The sequence below is a fragment of the Mixophyes fleayi genome, chromosome 4, assembly GCF_038048845.1.
Source record: "Mixophyes fleayi isolate aMixFle1 chromosome 4, aMixFle1.hap1, whole genome shotgun sequence".
NCBI classification, from domain to species: Eukaryota; Metazoa; Chordata; class Amphibia; order Anura; family Limnodynastidae; genus Mixophyes; species Mixophyes fleayi.
Genome location: NC_134405.1, coordinates 233,174,660 through 233,183,580, shown reverse-complemented (window position 1 = coordinate 233,183,580; position 8,921 = coordinate 233,174,660).

The following is an 8,921-nucleotide window of genomic DNA, read 5'->3' as shown; positions in this document are numbered from 1 at the left end:
CCCCATTATTCCCAAGTTTTTAAAAAATAAAAAAAAAGTTATAAAAAAATAAAAATAAAAAAAAATTAAAATTATAACCAAATTTGCAAAACCAATCCAGCAGTATAAGTCCATTGGTACTGCAATATTACCAAGTTCACACATTCTGCAGTATCTTGTGCTACATATAATGGATAACAAAAATTTGGAGGATAAAGTAGGGAAAGATCAAGACCCACTTCCTCCTAATGCTGAAGCTGCTGCCACTAGTCATGATATAGACGATGAAATGCCATCAACGTCGTCTTCCAAGCCCGATGCCCAATCTCCTAGTACAGGGCATGTAAAATCCAAAAAGCCCAAGTTAAGTAAAAGTAGCAAAAAGAGAAACTTACAATCATCTGCGGAGAAACGTAAAGTTGCCAATATGCCATTTACGACACGGAGTGGCAAGGAACGGCTTAGGCCCTGGCCCGTGTTCATGACTAGTGGTTCAGCTTCACCCACGGATCTTAGCCCTCCTCCTCCTCCCCCCCCCCCTAAAATTGAAGAGAGTTATGCTGTCAGCAACAACAAAACAGCAAACAACTCGGACTTCTAAAGAGAAATTATCACAAATCCCCAAGGCGAGTCCAAGGGTGTTGGTGGTTGCGAAGCCTGACCTTCCCATCACTGTACGGGAAGAGGTGGCTCCTTCCACTATTTGCAGCACGCCCTCTGCATATGCTGGAAGGATCACCCACAGTCCAGTTACAGATTTGGCTAATGAAGGTGTGAATGTTGTACACCGGGAGGAGGATATTGATGTAGCTGGGGGTGAAGAGGATGTTGATGATTATGATGCAGACAGATACCAAATTGCCTTTCTCAATTTCTATTTATATTCTAGATTATATAACGGCTGAATAGTTTTCTATTTTACTCCTAGTGGAGAGGGGATCTGATGCAGACAGATACCAAACTGCCTTTGTCCATTTCTTTGTATATTTGAATCTCTAGTTCTACAGTCTATGCAGGCTGCTTTTTTTATATTCAACTACAAGTGTAGGGCGGGGGGGGGGGGGGGGGCATACTAGCCACCAAAAAAACGTGGTCTATTTAATTTAACTTTCTAGCTCCACAGTTTGTGCAGCCTGCTTTTTTTTATCTTCAAAGTATTTACAAGCCTTGCAATCTAAATTAACAAGAGGTAGGGACGTGCTAGAACTCCACCCTCTATATGCTGCAGAGGATGGAGGAGCATCAAAAGGCCATTCAAGCCTACACAGCCACCTACGACATAGGAAACCCTCATTTTCTTCCACATCTATGGCTGCGAGGAAAAAGCTCAGTTTTCCTAAAAGAGGCGCTGGTGAGGATGCTGATAACATCTGGTCCGGACTGAAGGACCTGTCAACCATTGCAGACATGTCTACTGTCGCTGCATTGGATGCTGTCAGAATTGAAAAAATGGTGCAGGATTACTTTGCTGACACCATCCAAGTAGACATGTCAGACAGTCCATATTGTTACTGGCAGGAAAAAAAGGCAGTTTGGAAGCCCCTGTACAAACTGGCTCTATTTTACCTGAGTTGTCCCCCCTCCAGTGTGTACTCGGAAAGAGTTTTTAGTGCAGCGGGTAACCTGGTCAGTGAGCGGCGAAGGAGGTTGCTTCCTCACAACGTTTACTACCGGGGCCAATCCACTGTGCAGTCCATATTTAGGTGTATCAGATATTAAACAACGGTGACAGTTGATGCCCAATTTTTTAATTATATTGTTGGCGCTGTAAAAAATTGTGTTCCGGGCACACCATACTACTGTATTGTGCTGTATTGAAACTTATTATCATCACCAAGTTTTGAGCGCTCCATACATGCCCATAGTGGTGGTGGACTATACTTGATGTTTTACGTTATTATGCTATGTTGCTTTTCTTTCTTTTTTATTATGTACCTCACATGATGAGAGGATTGAGGGAGTGTATCTCTCTGATTTAGAAGTTCTCTGTGTTTCAAGAACGGGAGCGCCAGTGTACGTACCATTTTGTGTATTACAGAAAGATACCTCGTTGCAACGTTTTCTGCTAAAAAAAAAAAATTATTGTGAGGTGTTAGGTGTTCAGAATAGCCTTTAAATTAGTGGAAATGATTGTTATTGAATGTTATTGAGGTTAATAATAGCGTAGGAGTGAAAATAAGCCCAAAAACGTGATTTTTACACTTTTTAGTTTTTTTCCCAAAAAAATCAGAATCCAAAACCTTAAATCCGAACCAAAACCTTTCAGCAGGTGTTTTGCGAAACAAATCCGAACCCAAAACATCGCAAAAATCCGAATCCAAAACACAAAACACGAGACCTCAAAAGTCGCCGGTGCACATCCCTAATTTCTACCAATGTGATAAAATTAGTAAAATGTGTGACACATGTTATGAATAAGCTGTAATGTCCCCTCACTCTCAGGATTAATTTAAGACACAAATGAGGCTGGGATCCAAAAGAAAAGTTTAAGGAGATGGTCCTAAAGTTCATTTTTAGGTGACATTTTGGCTCATTTGTAGCCAGATCGGAATACTATAAAAGGCTCAAATTACATTTTTGGGAGAGGTACACAAAGCCAAAATGTAGGTTAGCAGCTGTGTGGATAAATAGCTGTACTGTGGGGTGCATTTTTTAGGAGTTAATAAATGAACCCACTAACTGTTAGCAATGCATGTTACAAAATCACCCTTTTTAGCTGCCAAATCACTCAAGAGGGTCACACATGACTCATTGGAGAACCTCATTGGACCCCTGGACCACCTATTACCCCCCTCTGATATGGAGCAGTAGTTATCAAGAAAAAGGGTCTTTTTGCTGCCTTTGCAGACACAGCCAAACTGTTGTAGACACACAGCACATTTTAAGCTACATTACACACATTATGAGAAAATAAAAACCAGGGTCAGCACGAACAATAGGTGAATCTTGGCAGTTGCCTAAGGTGTCATGGTTAGAGAGTGGCTATAACAATGAATGAGCACCAGCGGCTCCCCCACACTGAGCTACAGCCGTTTACATGAAGGAGAAGCAGCCAGTAGTTTCTAACTTGTGAAGCCATTGGCTGTTGCTCGTCCATGTCACGTTGGTAGTGTGGCGCTTGGCTATGATGTCACAGAAGCAGAAGATTATGCCCCAACCTGCCGCCTGCTAAGGTAAAAAGCAGCGTGGGAAGAAGGAGTCCTTCCTCCTTCAAATAGAGGGGGAGTCCTCAGGGCTTGCTTCGGCCTTGTCGATAACATTTTTAGACCATGGCTCTTCTTCATTGTGGGTCCCAGTCTCAGCGTTCCTTATCCCCTTAGAATAAAAAGACTTTAGTAGCGTATTATGCAGACCTGCCAACTTTGGCAAGTTGTGATGTGGGAGAACGGGGGAGGAGGGCAAGTGGGGGCGGGGCTTGGCGATTCGCATCATTGTGACATCACATTTCTAAGCCTATTACAGCAGGGTCGTGAGGCCACGATGACGCGCAAATCATGTCATAAGCCCCACCACCACTTGACTAAAGAAGTGGACAGTAACCGGGAGGTTGACCTGCTCTCCTGGGAGGTCTCCCAGGAATTCGGGAGTCTCCCACACATTCAGGGAGAGTAGGCAACTATGGTGTTATGTGTCACATTACAATGCCTGGATAGGACCGTCCTCCATCTTCTGCCACTACCAGGTCAAGTAGCAACTCTTCACTAACACGTTGTCCATCAGTGAAGGGGTATAGGTTCGCCACAGTGGTCATGAGGGACTAAGACACCCGGCTCCGATTTTGCACAGAGACCTATTGCTACGTCTCTATCCAGAGAACTTTAATTATCCCACTGCAACTTTAAATCAGTATACATTTACAAAGTCAGGGGTTTATTAGTTGTATTTTAAGTTGAGGGGGATTTCACCTTAATTTGCGGTAATACCTGAGGCCCCACCACAAAACCCCCAGACACATCACCTGTAACTAGAACACATTGTAAGAGACGATCTCTGGGCACTTAAAAAATTAATGTGGATTCGGTGGATTTAATGCAATCTTGCAATGTGAAATACAGGCATTTATAAGAGGATTTTGCAATTTTTTTCATTACAATACAATCTCGTAACAGCATTTCAAGGTCTGGAGACTATGTCAGCTTTCGGGATTTACTTTCAAAGGCTCAATGGAACATGATACTGCTATGACCTGCTGGAATTATTTGTCTACAAATTTATCTTAAAAGGGAAATTTTGTAGTTTAGACCCTCCGGTAGAACAGTTCAACAATTCCATAAGGTCACAAACTATGTATATACTAGTCTGTACACATTATCACCGGGATTACCTGCAGTCCGTACATTCGCATTCATTCTGGATAAATAAACTTTTTTGCACTTTTTATATGTGATTGAATTTAACGCTAGTGGTGCACATTTTTCTATGTTTTTGCGTTGATTTTATTTTTACTTTTTCTATATATACTAAAGTCATCACCCTTAATGCTGTCAGAATATGACAACTTCAATGTTTTATAACTATCTGGGTGCCAAGTGAAGTAACACACCTCTGGAATCATATTGCCACTAATCATGTTAATCTAGGTAAGCAGTCTCCAGCATGATATGTTTCAACTAGGGATGAGTAGGCTCGGATATCTGAAATCCGAGCCCACCCGAACCTTGCCGATCCGAGCCGGATCCGAGACAGATCCGGGTATTCCCGCCAATTGCAAAACTGAAAGCGAGGCTCCGAGTCATAATCCCGTTGTCTGATCTTGCGATACTCGGATTCTATAAATTTCCCGCTTGCCGCCGCCATCTTCACTCAGGCATTGATCAGGGTAGAGGGAGGTTGTGTTAGGTGGTCCTCTGCCCTGCTATATCCTGTGCTGTGCTGTGCTCAGTCCAGTGGTGCTGTGTCCTGTGCTCTGTCCTTCTGAGTTCAGTGGTGCTGCTGGGTCCTGTGCTGTGTCCTGTTCAGTCCAGTGGTGCTTCAGTCCAGTGGTGCTGTGTCCTGTGCTCTGTCCTTCTAAGGGCATTGTTATTTCCCCATTATTCCCAAGTTATAAAAAAAATTAAAAAAAGTTATAAAAAAAAGAAATTAAAAAAAAATATCCAAAAACAATCCTGCAGTATAAGTCCATTGGTACTGCAATATTACAAAGTTCATTGATTCTGCAGTATAAGTCCAGTGGTACTGCAATATTACAAAGTTCATTGATTCTGCAGTATAAGTCCAGTGGTACTGCAATATTACAAAGTTCACTGATTCTGCAGTATAAGTCCAGTGGTACTGCAATATTACAAAGTTCACTGATTCAGCAGTATAAGTCCAGTGGTACTCTCCTGTGCCGCATATAATTTTTAAAGGCTTTGCCGAGTGTGTGTGGCTTAGGGGTACGCTCTCTTGTGCTACATATAATGGAAAACAAAAATTTGGAGGATAAAGCTGCGAGGAAAAAGCTCAGTTTTCCTAAAAGACCCGCTGGCGGGGATGCTGATAACATCTGGTCCGGACTGAAGGACCTGCCAACCATTGCAGACATGTCTACTGTCGCTGCATTGGATGCTGTCACAATAGAAAAAATGGTGGAGGATTACTTTGCTGACACCATCCAAATAGACATGTCAGACAGTCCATATTGTTACTGGCAGGAAAAAAAGGCAGTTTGGAAGCCCCTGTACAAACTGGCTCTATTTTACCTGAGTTGTCCCCCCTCCAGTGTGTACTCGGAAAGAGTTTTTAGTGCAGTGGGGATCCTGGTCAGTGAGCGGCGAAGGAGGTTGCTTCCTCAGAACGTTGAAAAAATGATGTTCATAAAAATGAATTATCAATTCCTCAATCAAGTACAGCACTGCCCTCCAGATAGTACAGAGGGACCTGTGGTTGTGGAGTCCAGCGGAGACAAATTGATAATGTGTGAGGAGGAGGAAGTACACACTGTAGGGGGAGAGGAATCGGAGGTTGAGGATGAGGACGACATCTTTCCTCAGTAGAGCCTGTTTAGTTTGTACAGGGAGAGATGAATTGTTTTTTTGGTGTGGGGGCCCAAACAAACCAATCATTTCAGCCACAGTTGTTTGGTAGGCCCTGTCGCTGAAATGATTGGTTTGTTAAAGTGTGCATGTCCTATTTCAACAACAAAAGGGGGGGTGGGAGGGCCCAAGGACAATTCCATCTTGCAACTATTTTTTGGGCATTATGTGACCATTCAACAGTCGTTTGCCATGTTCAAAAAGTAAAAGAAAATGCCAACAAATTCCATAAATTAAATCAAAAGTTAAATGCCCTGTCATTATTTAAAAAAATAGGTTTTGACGTGCTAGAATTAGTGTAGTGTTAATATGTTATAAACACTAGACTTGGAACATGGAGGAGGTATTGTGGACCCGGTATCAAATTGGGTTCTGGGGCCACCCCACTACGCAGTCCAGATACTTGTTTGGTGGAATTCTGACCAGTTGAGGGTGTATTTATTTTATTGTGGCCCCGGTATCAAATTGGGTACCGGGGCCACTCCTCTACGCAGTCCAGATACATTTATTGGTGCGAATCATACAAGTTCAGGGTTTTTAAATTATATTGTGGTGATCACTCCTCTACGCAGTCCAGGTACATTATTCGGTGCGATTCAGACCAGTTGATGGTTTTCTTATTATATTGTGGTGACCACTCCTCTACGCAGTCCAGATACATTTATTGGTGCGAATCATACAAGTTCAGGGTTTTTAATTTATATTGTGGTGACCACTCCTCAACGCAGTCCAGGTACATTATTCGGTGCGATTCAGACCAGTTGATGGTTTTCTTATTATATTGTGGTGACCACTCCTCTACGCAGTCCAGATACATTTATTGGTGTGAATCATACAAGTTCAGGGTTTTTAAATTATATTGTGGTGACCACTCCTCTACGCAGTCCAGGTACATTATTCGGTGCGATTCAGACCAGTTGATGGTTTTCTTATTATATTGGGGGGACAACTCCACTACGCAGTCCAGAAAGATACCTCGTTGCAACGTTTTGGACTAATAACTATATTGTGAGGTGTTCAGAATACACTGTAAATTAGTGGAAATGATTGTTATTGAATGTTATTGAGGTTAATAATAGCGTAGGAGTTAAAATAAGCCCAAAAACTTGCTTTTTGAACTTTTTATGCCTTTTTCAAAAAAAATCCGAATCCAAAACCTTAAATCCGAACCAAAACCTTTCGGCAGGTGTTTTGTGAAACAAATCCGAACCCAAAACATCGCGAAAATCCGGATCCAAAACACAAAACACGAGACACCAAAAGTCGCCGGTGCACATCCCTAGTGTCAGTACATGTCCTCGTGTTCTAATACTTCTCTTCCTTTGTAGAATGTTTCCCTCCTGCACCTTGTTATAACCCTTGATATATTTGAAAGTTTCTATAATGTCCCCCCGTTCCCTTCTCTGCTCTAAACTATACTTATTAAGATCTTTTAGTCTCTCCAGGTAAGTTTTGTGCTGTAGGCCATGCACCATTTTAATTGTCCTTCTTTGTACAGTCTGTAATGTATTTATATCCTTCTGGAGATATGGCCTCCGGAACTGAACACAGTATTCTAGATGCGGCCGTACCAATGACCTATACAGTGGCATTATAACGGATTTGTTTCTTGGATGGCACAACACAGTATGAAAGTATCGATGCCTTCTGTTCACTGGCATCTACTGAGGACCCTGTGATACTTAGTCAATTGTATTTGGGGGGAAAAAGGGTAGGTTCTGTGCCCACCCACTGGCCAGGAAACACCCCCTTCCCATAAATGCAGCTTTATATCCCTTAAATATCATTTGAACATGTCGTACCTCTTTGCATATGTGCAAAATGAGGCTCTTAAGTGCAGGGCTGCAAAGAGGAATTCAGGGCCCCGATACAACAAATTCATGGGGCCCCCCTTATAGTCGAGTATGGTAAAAAAATTCGGAGGTGTGGTCATGCATTTAGGGGCATGGCAAATGTTCCATTGGGGCGTGGCTAACACATCAAAGTCACTAGGCTCTGAATTCGCCCGAGTGTCACATATGTCCAAGCACTCCTGACTTTCAGGACATCTAGCACCACAGTGTAGTATACAAAGAATGCAGTGTGTACACAAAGAGTTCAGTCTTGGCCTGCACCTTACATTGGGCACAACACTCACCAAAAATTGGCATTGTCCCTACTAGAATCACAACATTTCACATACTGTCCTGCTCTCTCATACCTGTTCTTCTCACTTTCACCACCTGTGGCTGCAGGTTTCTTTAGTTGTCTGGATCCTGGAATGCTGGGGGTCCTATTTGGAAAAAAATGGCTACATTTAGATAATTCCAAACAACCCTGGCGTTAAATCAATACCACTCACGATTAATAATTAGGCCTTCCTCCAGCTCCAACATTACAATAATGTGCCCCTTCATCATGGCCATGCCTTATGATCACACTGCGTCCTCCATGCTGCTTTTGCCCCCTTCATTTGGCTCCCCTTCATCACACTATACTATGCTGCTCCCCCCCTTTTTACATCCCACTGTGCCATGCCTCCCCCCTTTTTAACCCCACTGTGCCATGCTGCCCTCTGTTTTTTAACCTCACTGTGCCATGCTGCCCCCCATTTTTTAACCCCACTGTGCCATGCTGCACCCGTTTTTTAACCCCCACCGTGCCATGCTGCCCCCCTTTTTAACCCCACTGTGCCATGCTGCCCCCCCATTTTTTAACCCCTCTGTGCCATGCTGCCCTGTTTTTTAACCCCCACTGTGCCATGCTGCCCCCGTTTTTTAACCCCTCTGTGTCATGCTGTCCCCCCCCCCATTTTTTAACCCCTCTGTGCCATGGCCCCACTCGTTTTTTAACCCCTCTGTGCCATGCCCCCTCTCGTTTTTTAACCCCTCTGTCATGGTGCCCCCCCCCATTTTTTAAACCCTCTGTGTCATGCTGCTCCACCCATTT